Consider the following 15,633-nt stretch of genomic DNA (forward strand, 5'->3'; position numbering starts at 1 on the left):
TAACTTTTAACACAAAAAAATATATATTAGGGAAGTAGCTTAATGTGCCCATTGGAAATAATGAATGCTAGCCCATTTTGGAATGCAAAGCTTAAGAAAATACAAACTTCAATCCATAGGAAAGCACTTTTTATTCAGTCTACACTCTGTAATCATACTATAGCTTAATTTACAAATTATGATGTCATTATCAGACTTAACTCACAAGAGACTTTCATCCTTTGTCTATAAAAAAGGCAGTCCTCTGTTATAAAGCTTGAAACAATTGTAAGTGGCTGATATGCAAATATGGAAATACAGAAAAACTGTCAATTCAATGCTAGGATAACATAAGGGGTGATGCTCCAACTGAAATTGGTCCTAGGCATTTAGGTTTCTAGTATCTATGTTCTTTAAAAAATAGGTTACTTTTTATATATTATCATTGGGTTTGGACAAATATTCTACATAATACCTATTGCATACCTGAGCTTGTTAGAAACTTGAAATAATATATATAAAGTATTGAAATTCTTTTCTTTGCATTTAAAAGATGAGCGCACTTCAGTAGATGCCATTGCTCAGGTGAGGGTTCCATGGTGTAATTGTTAGCACCCTGGACTTTGAATCTAGTAATCTGAGTTCATATCTCATGGGAGCTAACATTGTTTATTTTCCTTTTGTTCAAAGCTCCATTTTCATTCAATGTATGAGTATTGCAAATCTTCATTTAAAATTCATATAAATTCCATCATCTTCAGTGGTGTCCTTTGTTTAAACTCATTTTTAAACTTATCAAATCAGAAGTATGTCAAATATTTGGAAATAAGAAAAGATGCAATAAGAATGCAGAGATCCATTACTTGTGCTCTGGTCTTTAGAAATTCTCAATTTTTTTTTACTTCAGTGTGCACTAATGAGAGGGGAGCACATATCTTCTTCTTCTTCTAGTAACACCTAGTGCCCTCTATGTTTGAGCAGCAATATAATAACTAATTAATTTGCCCTTGCATATCTTAGTTATGCCATATTGCTTGATTTGAGACAAAAGTCACTGAGCCATGTAGAGAAAAATCTTCATCAGCCAAAGGATGACACTCCCACTGGCTTCTGATATGTATTTGAAGAGATTTTGTGATATATGTGTCTATGATATTTTCAAGTGTTCATGAACTCCACCAATGAGCTTATTCCATTCTTGTCCATCAAGAAAAGCAAATTGCCCATACGGGGATCGAACCCGTGACCTTGGCGTTATTAGCACCACGCTTTAACCAACTGAGCTCTCCGGCCACAGATATTACTGCAAGCTAACACAAAACTGGCAAATGTACCTCAAAGCACAGATCATATTTTGTTTTTATAGCATTTCATTTTTCAAAAAAAAGCTTAAGCCAAAGAGTCACTTGAAGCATGGGTATCATAAAAATGCTCCAGTTTCTTTCCACATTACAAAATAAAAATAAACATTAGATAGGATAATAACTAAGATTAAGGCATCTACTAATAGTATAAAAATAGACAATTTAGACTAGGAGTATATGCAAATCTAAGCAAAATCAATCTAAAAAATCTAATACACAATTTTTAATTGTAAATTTAAAGATTGTTGAAAAAGATAATCCCAGGATGTAATCCATTATGTATTAAATTTAGTATGTTTTACCAAGTTGTGTATGAATAACTTTTAACACAAAAAAATATATATTGGGGAAGTAGCTTAATGTGCCCATTGGAAATAAAGAATGCTAGCCCATTTTGGAATGCAAAGCTTAAGAAAATACAAACTTCAATCCATAGGAAAGCACTTTTTATTCAGTCTTCACTCTGTAATCATACTATAGCTTAATTTACAAATTGTGATGTCATTATCAGACTTAACTCACAAGAGACTTTCATCCTTGGTCTATAAAAAAGGCAGTCCTCTGTTATAAAGCTTGAAACAATTGTAAGTGGCTGATATGCAAATATGGAAATACAGAAAAACTGTCAATTCAATGCTAGGATAACATAAGGGGTGATGCTCCAACTGAAATTGGTCCTAGGCATTTAGGTTTCTAGTATCTATCTTCTCCTTTAAAAAATAGGTTACTTTTTATATATTATCATTGGGTTTGGACAAATATTCTACATAATACCTATTGCATCCCTGAGCTTATTAGAAACTTGAAATAATATATATAAAGTATTGAATTTCTTTTCTTTGCATTTAAAAGATGAGCGCACTTCAGTAGATGCCATTGCTCAGGTGAGGGTTCCATGGTGTAATTGTTAGCACCCTTGACTTTGAATCTAGTAATCTGAGTTCATATCTCGTGGGAGCTAACATTGTTGATTTTCCTTTTGTTCAAAGCTCCATTTTCATTCAATGTATGAGTATTGCAAATCTTCATTTAAAATTCATATAAATTCCATCATCTTCAGTGGTGTCCTTTGTTTAAACTCATTTTTAAACTTATCAAATCAGAAGTATGTCAAATATTTGGAAATAAGAAAAGATGCAATAAGAATGCAGAGATCCATTACTTGTGCTCTGGTCTTTAGAAATTCTCAATTTTTTTTACTTCAGTGAGCACTAATGAGAGGGGAGCACATATCTTCTTCTTCTTCTAGTAACACCTAGTGCCCTCTATGTTTGAGCAGCAATATAATAACTGATTAATTTGCCATTGCATATCTTAGTTATGCCATATTGCTTGATTTGAGACAAAAGTCACTGAGCCATGTAGAGAAAAATCTTCATCAGCCAAAGGATGACACTTCTTCTGATATGTATTTGAAGAGATTTTGTGATATATGTGTCTATGATGTTTTCAAGTATTCATGCACTCCACCGATGAGCTTATTCCATTCTTGTCCATCAAGAAAAGCAAATGGCCCATACGGGGATCGAACCCATGACCTTGGCGTTATTAGCACCACGCTCTAACCAACTGAGCTAACCGGCCACAGATATTACTGCAAGCAAACACAAAACTGGCAAATGTACCTCAAAGCACAGATCATATTTTGTTTTTATAGCATTTCATTTTTCAAAAAAAAGCTTAAGCCATAGAGTCACTTGAAGCATGGGTATCATAAAAATGCTCCAGTTTCTTTCCACATTACAAAATAAAAATAAATATTAGATAGGATAATAACAAAAGTTTGTTTAGGTCGGTGCGCTTAGTCACACGTCCAAATGTTACTTTAAAGCAATGGGTCGTCAGAAATTTCTGCTGTTTTTGGTTTAGTCAGTCGTAGATACTCCGTTGATGGACACCTCCCAAGCTTCTTTGGTGGCTGCACCGTTCTTCAATAAATGACTTGGGTATGTTCAGTCATGCAATTCTGTGAAGGCAGGGGAAAAGAACAGGCGCCATATGGTGTAGTATTTAAGAATAAATGGAGTGATATATGTGTATAAAATATAAGTACCGGATAGGTTCTTGAGATTAGGCCTGTATATCTCAGAGAGTTCTTTGTGGCTGTTCCCCACCTGGAAAACCTTTACTCATGGGGAATCCCAGCAGCACCAAGTGGATTATCAGCTATTAGCTATATCCCAGCATTAATTTGTGCCGATTCAAGGATTAAGCACTTGGCAGCGAGTAATCTCCATTGTCTGTAGTCATAACAAAGAGCAGCATTTCTTTGGCCTGTCTGGCTGTGTTCACTTCCCTTGGGAGCATCACCATTTTCTCAGAAAAGCAGTGTTCAGGACCTCTGGCTTCCTCCACTGAGTGTTGTTCACATGCATAAACAGATATATTAACCTGGAAAAGGCTTTTCCAGGTTAATATATCTGTTTATGCATGTGAACACGCATCAACCCAGAATTTTGACTTTTAGACAATTGGAACTTAAGAAAATTGCACCTCATTACAACACTCAGTGGAGGAAGCCAGAGGTCCTGAACACTGCTTTTCTGAGAAAATGGTGATGCTCCCAAGGGAAGTGAACACAGCCAGACAGGCCAAAGAAATGCTGCTCTTTGTTATGACTACAGACAATGGAGATTACTCGCTGCCAAGTGCTTAATCCTTGAATCGGCACAAATTAATGCTGGGATATAGCTAATAGCTGATAATCCACTTGGTGCTGCTGGGATTCCCCATGAGTAAAGGTTTTCCAGGTGGGGAACAGCCACAAAGAACTCTCTGAGATATACAGGCCTAATCTCAAGGATAATAACAAAGATTAAGGCATCTACTAATAGTATAAAAATAGACAATTTAGACAAGGAGTATATGCAAATCTAAGCAAAATCAATCTAAAAAATCTAATACACAATTTTTAATTGTAAATTTACAGATTGTTGAAAAAGATAATCCCAGGATGTAATCCATTATGTATTAAATTTAGTATGTTTTACCAAGTTGTGTATGAATAACTTTTAACACAAAAAAATATATATTGGGGAAGTAGCTTAATGTGCCCATTGGAAATAAAGAATGCTAGCCCATTTTGGAATGCAAAGCTTAAGAAAATACAAACTTCAATCCATAGGAAAGCACTTTTTGTTCAGTCTACACTCTGTAATCATACTATAGCTTAATTTACAAATTGTGATGTCATTATCAGACTTAACTCACAAGAGACTTTCATCCTTGGTCTATAAAAAAGGAAGTCCTCTGTTATAAAGCTTGAAACAATTGTAAGTGGCTGATATGCAAATATGGAAATACAGAAAAACTGTCAATTCAATGCTAGGATAACATAAGGGGTGATGCTCCTACTGAAATTGGTCCTAGGCATTTAGGTTTCTAGTATCTATCTTCTCCTTTAAAAAATAGGTTACTTTTTATATATTATCATTGGGTTTGGACAAATATACTACATAATACCTATTGCATCCCTGAGCTTATTAGAAACTTGAAATAATATATATAAAGTATTGAATTTCTTTTCTTTGCATTTAAAGATGAGCGCACTTCAGTAGATGCCATTGCTCAGGTGAGGGTTCCATGGTGTAATTGTTAGCACCCTGGACTTTGAATCTAGTAATCTGAGTTCATATCTCGTGGGAGCTAACATTGTTTATTTTCCTTTTGTTCAAAGCTCCATTTTCATTCAATGTATGAGTATTGCAAATCTTCATTTAAAATTCATTTAAATTCCATCATCTTCAGTGGTGTCCTTTGTTTAAACTCATTTTTAAACTTATCAAATCAGAAGTATGTCAAATATTTGGAAATAAGAAAAGATGCAATAAGAATGCAGAGATCCATTACTTGTGCTCTGGTCTTTAGAAATTCTCCATTTTTTTACTTCAGTGTGCACTAATGAGAGGGGAGCACATATCTTCTTCTTCTTCTTCTAGTAACACCTAGTGCCCTCTATGTTTGAGCAGCAATATAATAACTGATTAATTTGCCATTGCATATCTTAGTTATGCCATATTGCTTGATTTGAGACAAAAGTCACTGAGCCATGTAGAGAAAAATCTTCATCAGCCAAAGGATGACACTCCCATTGGCTTCTGATATGTATTTGAAGAGATTTTGTGATATATGTGTCTATGATGTTTTCAAGTATTCATGCACTCCACCGATGAGCTTATTCCATTCTTGTCCATCAAGAAAAGCAAATGGCCCATACGTGGATCGAACCCGTGACCTTGGCGTTACTAGCACCACGCTCTAACCAACTGAGCTAACCGGCCACAGATATTACTTCAAGCAAACACAAAACTGGCAAATGTACCTCAAAGCACAGATCATATTTTGTTTTTATAGCATTTCATTTTTAAAAAAAAAGCTTAAGCCATAGAGTCACTTGAAGCATGGGTATCATAAAAATGCTCCAGTTTCTTTCCACATTACAAAATAAAAATAAATATTAGATAGGATAATATCAAAGATTAAGGCATCTAGTAATAGTATAAAAATAGACAATTTAGACAAGGAGTATATGCAAATCTAAGCAAAATCAATCTAAAAAATCTAATACACAATTTTTTATTGTAAATTTACAGATTGTTGAAAAAGATAATCCCAGGATGTAATCCATTATGTATTAAATTTAGTATGTTTTACCAAGTTGTGTATGAATAACTTTTAACACAAAAAAATATATATTGGGGAAGTAGCTTAATGTGCCCATTGGAAATAAAGAATGCTAGCCCATTTTGGAATGTAAAGTTTAAGAAAATACAAACTTCAATCCATAGGAAAGCACTTTTTATTCAGTCTACACTCTGTAATCATACTATAGCTTAATTTACAAATTATGATGTCATTATCAGACTTAACTCACAAGAGACTTTCATCCTTGGTCTATAAAAAAGGCAGTCCTCTGTTATAAAGCTTGAAACAATTGTAAGTGGCTGATATGCAAATATGGAAATACAGAAAAACTGTCAATTCAATGCTAGGATAACATAAGGGGTGATGCTCCAACTGAAATTGGTCCTAGGCATTTAGGTTTCTAGTATCTATCTTCTCCTTTAAAAAATAGGTTACTTTTTATATATTATCATTGGGTTTGGACAAATATTCTACATAATACCTATTGCATCCCTGAGCTTATTAGAAACTTGAAATAATATATATAAAGTATTGAAATTCTTTTCTTTGCATTTAAAAGATGAGCGCACTTCAGTAGATGCCATTGCTCAGGTGAGGGTTCCATGGTGTAATTGTTAGCACCCTGGACTTTGAATCTAGTAATCTGAGTTCATATCTCGTGGGAGCTAACATTGTTTATTTTCCTTTTGTTCAAAGCTCCATTTTCATTCAATGTATGAGTATTGCAAATCTTCATTTAAAATTCATATAAATTCCATCATCTTCAGTGGTGTCCTTTGTTTAAACTCATTTTTAAACTTATCAAATCAGAAGTATGTCAAATATTTAGAAATAAGAAAAGATGCAATAAGAATGCAGAAATCCATTACTTGTGCTCTGGTCTTCAGAAATTCTCCATTTTTTTACTTCAGTGTGCACTAATGAGAGGGGAGCACATATCTTCTTCTTCTTCTAGTTACACCTAGTGCCCTCTATGTTTGAGCAGCAATATAATAACTGATTAATTTGCCATTGCATATCTTAGTTATGCCATATTGCTTGATTTGAGACAAAAGTCACTGAGCCATGTAGAGAAAAATCTTCATCAGCCAAAGGATAACACTCCCATTGGCTTCTGATATGTATTTGAAGAGATTTTGTGATATATGTGTCTATGATGTTTTCAAGTATTCATGCACTCCACCGATGAGCTTATTCCATTCTTGTCCATCAAGAAAAGCAAATGGCTCATACAGGGATCGAACCCGTGACCTTTGCGTTATTAGCACCACGCTCTAACCAACTGAGCTAACCGGCCACAGATATTACTGCAAGCAAACACAAAACTGGCAAATGTACCTCAAAGCACAGATCATATTTTGTTTTTATAGCATTTCATTTTTTTTAAAAAAGCTTAAGCCATAGAGTCACTTGAAGCATGGGTATCATAAAAATGCTCCAGTTTCTTTACACGTTACAAAATAAAAATAAATATTAGATAGGATAATAACAAAGATTAAGGCATCTACTAATAGTATAAAAATAGACAATTTAGACAAGGAGTATATGCAAATCTAAGCAAAATCAATCTAAAAAATCTAATACACAATTTTTAATTGTAAATTTACAGATTGTTGAAAAAGATAATCCCAGGATGTAATCCATTATGTATTAAATTTAGTATGTTTTACCAAGTTGTGTATGAATAACTTTTAACACAAAAAAATATATATTAGGGAAGTAGCTTAATGTGCCCATTGGAAATAATGAATGCTAGCCCATTTTGGAATGCAAAGCTTAAGAAAATACAAACTTCAATCCATAGGAAAGCACTTTTTATTCAGTCTACACTCTGTAATCATACTATAGCTTAATTTACAAATTATGATGTCATTATCAGACTTAACTCACAAGAGACTTTCATCCTTTGTCTATAAAAAAGGCAGTCCTCTGTTATAAAGCTTGAAACAATTGTAAGTGGCTGATATGCAAATATGGAAATACAGAAAAACTGTCAATTCAATGCTAGGATAACATAAGGGGTGATGCTCCAACTGAAATTGGTCCTAGGCATTTAGGTTTCTAGTATCTATCTTCTCCTTTAAAAAATAGGTTACTTTTTATATATTATCATTGGGTTTGGACAAATATTCTACATAATACCTATTGCATCCCTGAGCTTATTAGAAACTTGAAATAATATATATAAAGTATTGAAATTCTTTTCTTTGCATTTAAAAGATGAGCGCACTTCAGTAGATGCCATTGCTCAGGTGAGGGTTCCATGGTGTAATTGTTAGCACCCTGGACTTTGAATCTAGTAATCTGAGTTCATATCTCGTGGGAGCTAACATTGTTTATTTTCCTTTTGTTCAAAGCTCCATTTTCATTCAATGTATGAGTATTGCAAATCTTCATTTAAAATTCATATAAATTCCATCATCTTTAGTGGTGTCCTTTGTTTAAACTCATTTTTAAACTTATCAAATCAGAAGTATGTCAAATATTTGGAAATAAGAAAAGATGCAATAAGAATGCAGAGATCCATTACTTGTGCTCTGGTCTTTAGAAATTCTCAATTTTTTTTTACTTCAGTGTGCACTAATGAGAGGGGAGCACATATCTTCTTCTTCTTCTAGTAACACCTAGTGCCCTCTATGTTTGAGCAGCAATATAATAACTAATTAATTTGCCCTTGCATATCTTAGTTATGCCATATTGCTTGATTTGAGACAAAAGTCACTGAGCCATGTAGAGAAAAATCTTCATCAGCCAAAGGATGACACTCCCACTGGCTTCTGATATGTATTTGAAGAGATTTTGTGATATATGTGTCTATGATATTTTCAAGTGTTCATGAACTCCACCGATGAGCTTATTCCATTCTTGTCCATCAAGAAAAGCAAATGGCCCATACGGGGATCGAACCCGTGACCTTGGCGTTATTAGCACCACGCTTTAACCAACTGAGCTCTCCGGCCACAGATATTACTGCAAGCTAACACAAAACTGGCAAATGTACCTCAAAGCACAGATCATATTTTGTTTTTATAGCATTTCATTTTTCAAAAAAAAGCTTAAGCCAAAGAGTCACTTGAAGCATGGGTATCATAAAAATGCTCCAGTTTCTTTCCACATTACAAAATAAAAATAAACATTAGATAGGTTAATAACTAAGATTAAGGCATCTACTAATAGTATAAAAATAGACAATTTAGACTAGGAGTATATGCAAATCTAAGCAAAATCAATCTAAAAAATCTAATACACAATTTTTAATTGTAAATTTAAAGATTGTTGAAAAAGATAATCCCAGGATGTAATCCATTATGTATTAAATTTAGTATGTTTTACCAAGTTGTGTATGAATAACTTTTAACACAAAAAAATATATATTGGGGAAGTAGCTTAATGTGCCCATTGGAAATAAAGAATGCTAGCCCATTTTGGAATGCAAAGCTTAAGAAAATACAAACTTCAATCCATAGGAAAGCACTTTTTATTCAGTCTTCACTCTGTAATCATACTATAGCTTAATTTACAAATTGTGATGTCATTATCAGACTTAACTCACAAGAGACTTTCATCCTTGGTCTATAAAAAAGGCAGTCCTCTGTTATAAAGCTTGAAACAATTGTAAGTGGCTGATATGCAAATATGGAAATACAGAAAAACTGTCAATTCAATGCTAGGATAACATAAGGGGTGATGCTCCAACTGAAATTGGTCCTAGGCATTTAGGTTTCTAGTATCTATCTTCTCCTTTAAAAAATAGGTTACTTTTTATATATTATCATTGGGTTTGGACAAATATTCTACATAATACCTATTGCATCCCTGAGCTTATTAGAAACTTGAAATAATATATATAAAGTATTGAATTTCTTTTCTTTGCATTTAAAGATGAGCGCACTTCAGTAGATGCCATTGCTCAGGTGAGGGTTCCATGGTGTAATTGTTAGCACCCTGGACTTTGAATCTAGTAATCTGAGTTCATATCTCGTGGGAGCTAACATTGTTTATTTTCCTTTTGTTCAAAGCTCCATTTTCATTCAATGTATGAGTATTGCAAATCTTCATTTAAAATTCATATAAATTCCATCATCTTCAGTGGTGTCCTTTGTTTAAACTCATTTTTAAACTTATCAAATCAGAAGTATGTCAAATATTTGGAAATAAGAAAAGATGCAATAAGAATGCAGAGATCCATTACTTGTGCTCTGGTCTTTAGAAATTCTCAATTTTTTTTACTTCAGTGAGCACTAATGAGAGGGGAGCACATATCTTCTTCTTCTTCTAGTAACACCTAGTGCCCTCTATGTTTGAGCAGCAATATAATAACTGATTAATTTGCCATTGCATATCTTAGTTATGCCATATTGCTTGATTTGAGACAAAAGTCACTGAGCCATGTAGAGAAAAATCTTCATCAGCCAAAGGATGACACTCCCATTGGCTTCTGATATGTATTTGAAGAGATTTTGTGATATATGTGTCTATGATGTTTTCAAGTATTCATGCACTCCACCGATGAGCTTATTCCATTCTTGTCCATCAAGAAAAGCAAATGGCCCATACGGGGATCGAACCCATGACCTTGGCGTTATTAGCACCACGCTCTAACCAACTGAGCTAACCGGCCACAGATATTACTGCAAGCAAACACAAAACTGGCAAATGTACCTCAAAGCACAGATCATATTTTGTTTTTATAGCATTTCATTTTTCAAAAAAAAGCTTAAGCCATAGAGTCACTTGAAGCATGGGTATCATAAAAATGCTCCAGTTTCTTTCCACATTACAAAATAAAAATAAATATTAGATAGGATAATAGCAAAGATTAAGGCATCTACTAATAGTATAAAAATAGACAATTTAGACAAGGAGTATATGCAAATCTAAGCAAAATCAATCTAAAAAATCTAATACACAATTTTTAATTGTAAATTTACAGATTGTTGAAAAAGATAATCCCAGGATGTAATCCATTATGTATTAAATTTAGTATGTTTTACCAAGTTGTGTATGAATAACTTTTAACACAAAAAAATATATATTGGGGAAGTAGCTTAATGTGCCCATTGGAAATAAAGAATGCTAGCCCATTTTGGAATGCAAAGCTTAAGAAAATACAAACTTCAATCCATAGGAAAGCACTTTTTGTTCAGTCTACACTCTGTAATCATACTATAGCTTAATTTACAAATTGTGATGTCATTATCAGACTTAACTCACAAGAGACTTTCATCCTTGGTCTATAAAAAAGGCAGTCCTCTGTTATAAAGCTTGAAACAATTGTAAGTGGCTGATATGCAAATATGGAAATACAGAAAAACTGTCAATTCAATGCTAGGATAACATAAGGGGTGATGCTCCAACTGAAATTGGTCCTAGGCATTTAGGTTTCTAGTATCTATCTTCTCCTTTAAAAAATAGGTTACTTTTTATATATTATCATTGGGTTTGGACAAATATACTACATAATACCTATTGCATCCCTGAGCTTATTAGAAACTTGAAATAATATATATAAAGTATTGAATTTCTTTTCTTTGCATTTAAAGATGAGCGCACTTCAGTAGATGCCATTGCTCAGGTGAGGGTTCCATGGTGTAATTGTTAGCACCCTGGACTTTGAATCTAGTAATCTGAGTTCATATCTCGTGGGAGCTAACATTGTTTATTTTCCTTTTGTTCAAAGCTCCATTTTCATTCAATGTATGAGTATTGCAAATCTTCATTTAAAATTCATTTAAATTCCATCATCTTCAGTGGTGTCCTTTGTTTAAACTCATTTTTAAACTTATCAAATCAGAAGTATGTCAAATATTTGGAAATAAGAAAAGATGCAATAAGAATGCAGAGATCCATTACTTGTGCTCTGGTCTTTAGAAATTCTCCATTTTTTTTACTTCAGTGTGCACTAATGAGAGGGGAGCACATATCTTCTTCTTCTTCTAGTAACACCTAGTGCCCTCTATGTTTGAGCAGCAATATAATAACTGATTAATTTGCCATTGCATATCTTAGTTATGCCATATTGCTTGATTTGAGACAAAAGTCACTGAGCCATGTAGAGAAAAATCTTCATCAGCCAAAGGATGACACTCCCATTGGCTTCTGATATGTATTTGAAGAGATTTTGTGATATATGTGTCTATGATGTTTTCAAGTATTCATGCACTCCACCGATGAGCTTATTCCATTCTTGTCCATCAAGAAAAGCAAATGGCCCATACGGGGATCGAACCCACGACCTTGGCGTTATTAGCACCACGCTCTAACCAACTGAGCTAACCGGCCACAGATATTACTGCAAGCAAACACAAAACTGGCAAATGTACCTCAAAGCACAGATCATATTTTGTTTTTATAGCATTTCATTTTTCAAAAAAAAAGCTTAAGCCATAGAGTCACTTGAAGCATGGGTATCATAAAAATGCTCCAGTTTCTTTCCACATTACAAAATAAAAATAAATATTAGATAGGATAATAGCAAAGATTAAGGCATCTACTAATAGTATAAAAATAGACAATTTAGACAAGGAGTATATGCAAATCTAAGCAAAATCAATCTAAAAAATCTAATACACAATTTTTAATTGTAAATTTACAGATTGTTGAAAAAGATAATCCCAGGATGTAATCCATTATGTATTAAATTTAGTATGTTTTACCAAGTTGTGTATGAATAACTTTTAACACAAAAAAATATATATTGGGGAAGTAGCTTAATGTGCCCATTGGAAATAAAGAATGCTAGCCCATTTTGGAATGCAAAGCTTAAGAAAATACAAACTTCAATCCATAGGAAAGCACTATTTGTTCAGTCTACACTCTGTAATCATACTATAGCTTAATTTACAAATGGTGATGTCATTATCAGACTTAACTCACAAGAGACTTTCATCCTTGGTCTATAAAAAAGGCAGTCCTCTGTTATAAAGCTTGAAACAATTGTAAGTGGCTGATATGCAAATATGGAAATACAGAAAAACTGTCAATTCAATGCTAGGATAACATAAGGGGTGATGCTCCAACTGAAATTGGTCCTAGGCATTTAGGTTTCTAGTATCTATCTTCTCCTTTAAAAAATAGGTTACTTTTTATATATTATCATTGGGTTTGGACAAATATACTACATAATACCTATTGCATCCCTGAGCTTATTAGAAACTTGAAATAATATATATAAAGTATTGAATTTCTTTTCTTTGCATTTAAAGATGAGCGCACTTCAGTAGATGCCATTGCTCAGGTGAGGGTTCCATGGTGTAATTGTTAGCACCCTGGACTTTGAATCTAGTAATCTGAGTTCATATCTCGTGGGAGCTAACATTGTTTATTTTCCTTTTGTTCAAAGCTCCATTTTCATTCAATGTATGAGTATTGCAAATCTTCATTTAAAATTCATTTAAATTCCATCATCTTCAGTGGTGTCCTTTGTTTAAACTCATTTTTAAACTTATCAAATCAGAAGTATGTCAAATATTTGGAAATAAGAAAAGATGCAATAAGAATGCAGAGATCCATTACTTGTGCTCTGGTCTTTAGAAATTCTCCATTTTTTTTACTTCAGTGTGCACTAATGAGAGGGGAGCACATATCTTCTTCTTCTAGTAACACCTAGTGCCCTCTATGTTTGAGCAGCAATATAATAACTGATTAATTTGCCATTGCATATCTTAGTTATGCCATATTGCTTGATTTGAGACAAAAGTCACTGAGCCATGTAGAGAAAAATCTTCATCAGCCAAAGGATGACACTCCCATTGGCTTCTGATATGTATTTGAAGAGATTTTGTGATATATGTGTCTATGATGTTTTCAAGTATTCATGCACTCCACCGATGAGCTTATTCCATTCTTGTCCATCAAGAAAAGCAAATGGCCCATACGGGGATCGAACCCGTGACCTTGGCGTTATTAGCACCACGCTCTAACCAACTGAGCTAACTGGCCACAGATATTACTGCAAGCAAACACAAAACTGGCAAATGTACCTCAAAGCACAGATCTTATTTTGTTTTTATAGCATTTCATTTTTCAAAAAAAAGCTTAAGCCATAGAGTCACTTGAAGCATGGGTATCATAAAAATGCTCCAGTTTCTTTCCACATTACAAAATAAAAATAAATATTAGATAGGATAATAACAAAGATTAAGGCATCTACTAATAGTATAAAAATAGACAATTTAGACAAGGAGTATATGCAAATCTAAGCAAAATCAATCTAAAAAATCTAATACACAATTTTTAATTGTAAATTTACAGATTGTTGAAAAAGATAATCCCAGGATGTAATCCATTATGTATTAAATTTAGTATGTTTTACCAAGTTGTGTATGAATAACTTTTAACACAAAAAAATATATATTGGGGAAGTAGCTTAATGTGCCCATTGGAAATAAAGAATGCTAGCCCATTTTGGAATGCAAAGCTTAAGAAAATACAAACTTCAATCCATAGGAAAGCACTTTTTATTCAGTCTACACTCTGTAATCATACTATAGTTTAATTTACAAATTGTGATGTCATTATCAGACTTAACTCACAAGAGACTTTCATCCTTGGTCTATAAAAAAGGCAGTCCTCTGTTATAAAGCTTGAAACAATTGTAAGTGGCTGATATGCAAATATGGAAATACAGAAAAACTGTCAATTCAATGCTAGGATAACATAAGGGGAGATGCTCCAACTGAAATTGGTCCTAGGCATTTAGGTTTCTAGTATCTATCTTCTCCTTTAAAAAATAGGTTACTTTTTATATATTATCATTGGGTTTGGACAAATATTCTACATAATACCTATTGCATCCCTGAGCTTATTAGAAACTTGAAATAATATATATAAAGTATTGAATTTATTTTCTTTGCATTTAAAAGATGAGCGCACTTCAGTGGATGCCATTGCTCAGGTGAGGGTTCCTTGGTGTAATTGTTAGCACCCTGGACTTTGAATCTAGTAATCTGAGTTCATATCTCATGAGAGCTAACATTGTTTATTTTCCTTTTGTTCAAAGCTCCATTTTCATTCAATGTATGAGTATTGCAAATCTTCATTTAAAATTCATATAAATTCCATCATCTTCAGTGGTGTCCTTTGTTTAAACTCATTTTTAAACTTATCAAATCAGAAGTATGTCAAATATTTGGAAATAAGAAAAGATGCAATAAGAATGCAGAGATCCATTACTTGTGCTCTGGTCTTTAGAAATTCTCCATTTTTTTTTTACTTCAGTGTGCACTAATGAGAGAGGAGCACATATCTTCTTCTTCTTCTAGTAACACCTAGTGCCCTCTATGTTTGAGCAGCAATATAATAACTGATTAATTTGCCCTTGCATATCTTAGTTATGCCATATTGCTTGATTTGAGACAAAAGTCACTGAGCCATGTAGAGAAAAATCTTCATCAGCCAAAGGATGACACTCACACTGGCTTCTGATATGTATTTGAAGAGATTTTGTGATATATGTGTCTATGATGTTTTCAAGTATTCATGCACTCCACCGATGAGCTTATTCCATTCTTGTCCATCAAGAAAAGCAAATGGCCCATACGGGGATCAAACCCGTGACCTTGGCGTTATTAGCACCACGCTCTAACCAACTGAGCTAACCGGCCACAGATGTTACTGCAAGCAAACACAAAACTGGCAAATGTAC

At 33.5% G+C, this 15,633-nt stretch overlaps 8 non-coding genes across 8 annotated transcripts; all 8 read right to left on the minus strand.

Moving 5' to 3' along the window:
- Positions 1-2,853: 2,853 nt before the first annotated feature.
- TRNAI-AAU (transfer RNA isoleucine (anticodon AAU)) lies at positions 2,854-2,927 on the minus strand. Its single transcript has one exon. It is a non-coding gene; the product is annotated as a tRNA-Ile (tRNA).
- Positions 2,928-5,549: 2,622 nt separating this feature from the next.
- On the minus strand, positions 5,550-5,623 carry TRNAT-AGU (transfer RNA threonine (anticodon AGU)). Its single transcript has one exon. It is a non-coding gene; the product is annotated as a tRNA-Thr (tRNA).
- Positions 5,624-7,210: 1,587 nt separating this feature from the next.
- TRNAI-AAU (transfer RNA isoleucine (anticodon AAU)) lies at positions 7,211-7,284 on the minus strand. The gene has a single exon. It is a non-coding gene; the product is annotated as a tRNA-Ile (tRNA).
- A 1,589-nt stretch (positions 7,285-8,873) lies between these two features.
- TRNAI-AAU (transfer RNA isoleucine (anticodon AAU)) lies at positions 8,874-8,947 on the minus strand. The gene has a single exon. It is a non-coding gene; the product is annotated as a tRNA-Ile (tRNA).
- Positions 8,948-10,534: 1,587 nt separating this feature from the next.
- Positions 10,535-10,608, minus strand: TRNAI-AAU (transfer RNA isoleucine (anticodon AAU)). The gene has a single exon. It is a non-coding gene; the product is annotated as a tRNA-Ile (tRNA).
- A 1,587-nt stretch (positions 10,609-12,195) lies between these two features.
- On the minus strand, positions 12,196-12,269 carry TRNAI-AAU (transfer RNA isoleucine (anticodon AAU)). The gene has a single exon. It is a non-coding gene; the product is annotated as a tRNA-Ile (tRNA).
- Positions 12,270-13,854: 1,585 nt separating this feature from the next.
- On the minus strand, positions 13,855-13,928 carry TRNAI-AAU (transfer RNA isoleucine (anticodon AAU)). The gene has a single exon. It is a non-coding gene; the product is annotated as a tRNA-Ile (tRNA).
- Positions 13,929-15,518: 1,590 nt separating this feature from the next.
- Positions 15,519-15,592, minus strand: TRNAI-AAU (transfer RNA isoleucine (anticodon AAU)). The gene has a single exon. It is a non-coding gene; the product is annotated as a tRNA-Ile (tRNA).
- Positions 15,593-15,633: the final 41 nt, after the last annotated feature.

Source organism: Pseudophryne corroboree, chromosome 11 (genome assembly GCF_028390025.1).
Source record: "Pseudophryne corroboree isolate aPseCor3 chromosome 11, aPseCor3.hap2, whole genome shotgun sequence".
In the NCBI taxonomy this organism is placed as follows: domain Eukaryota; kingdom Metazoa; phylum Chordata; class Amphibia; order Anura; family Myobatrachidae; genus Pseudophryne; species Pseudophryne corroboree.